Source organism: Corvus brachyrhynchos, unplaced genomic scaffold (assembly GCF_000691975.1).
Source record: "Corvus brachyrhynchos isolate BGI_N302 unplaced genomic scaffold, ASM69197v1 scaffold27, whole genome shotgun sequence".
Classification (NCBI taxonomy): Eukaryota; Metazoa; Chordata; class Aves; order Passeriformes; family Corvidae; genus Corvus; species Corvus brachyrhynchos.
In genome coordinates, this window is record NW_008239139.1 from 2,320,581 (window position 1) to 2,322,132 (window position 1,552).

The following is a 1,552-nucleotide window of genomic DNA, read 5'->3' on the forward strand; positions in this document are numbered from 1 at the left end:
GAACTGGAAAACAGCAGGACCTATAGTGATCTCCTGAAAAAACCCCATGAAATTAGCAAAACAAGAAAGGACTGAAATACCCACTAGCCCTTAAGAGATACTGAGCAGTGACAGGTCAGAACCACCAGCAGAAGAATAAGAGTACCTGGCTGTGTGTGTTTTTGAAGACCATGAGCAATATGAAGTGTTTGAGGTGAAAGTGGAGTACTTGTGTCTCTCTACATTTTCCTCCCATGTTAAATGCGAATAATATACTCATTATGAGTACATATTATCAGAATGAGAAAGTATATGCTAGTTTTGGTCTATTGTAGCTAACAGAGGTCAGGAATATTATGGTAAGAACTTGCAAGAGCTAGTACACATTGTACAACACAATAGCACTTCACAAAGCTCTTAGGACACCTTTGTGTAGCCTCCCACAAGATCACAGAATCAAATGCACATAGCAATTCATCCCTAAGCTTACTCAAAACTCTCCCATTCAGAAATTAAATGTCAACAGAAATGGATGCTTTAACTTGAACAAAAAATAGATATACTTATGAAATGCTTCATTGAGAGTGAAAATTCTGTCCCTTCATAATGATCAGAGCATGTTATTTCATTTAATTTAGATTTTCACACCACACTAATATAAATATGTGATATTATACAAAGTGTACATGACACACATGAATACGGTGTTTTATTTTAATAGCATATAAATTTGACAGTGCAATTAACAATGTCTTTTCCTGGAAAGCATGACCTTGTCCTGCTGTTTCTTGACACACTACCAGAAAGAAGTTACAGTCAGCTGTATAATCTCAGTTTTCTACTTCAGTAACCTTTCAGAAGGCAAGGCATTACATTAGTCCTTTTGTAAGTTAGGCCTTAAAGGCCCAATGCTTTTCATAATTTGCAATAAGGCCTCTATCACATTTCCGCACCCATAGAATTTACACCTATGCAACCTCAATGTTCTCAAGTATAACAGAGACATATCTACCATCCATCTAAAAGAATTATGCTATTGAAGTAAAGGATCTCATTATTTGCATCTAAATGAGCCTATGAAAGAGGGAGCATTCAGTTACCGAAACAGAAGGAAATTGCCTGTTCTGAAATACATATTGCAGACAAGTACAAAACACAGCTTTGATCTTACATTCATCAATCTGATTAAAAAAATATATATTTGCTTAAGCTAAAATCTCACATCCTATAGTATCCTTGACTTTAGCTGCATGAAATCACAGTGATCTCTATGCTCCCTATAACACCATATTGGCCTAAACTGAAGAATCATTCAAATGATTCAAAATACCATTGCAGGAAAAATTATGTACGTAGTATGAGTTCCAGACTTTTTCTTTTGTTTTTATTAAATTCTTGTAAATTTTCCACTCTGTAAGGGCAGCTGTCACATGGAGCATGGGTTTCAGTAGCATTTGAAACTCTAAATCCTTATTGGGCTTCTTTAAACTACTTAGCCCAAACCCTGAAGCCAAGAGAAGGCTTCAGACACTCTGGAGCTGTAACTCCTCAATAGAAGCACTCTGAGGCTCCT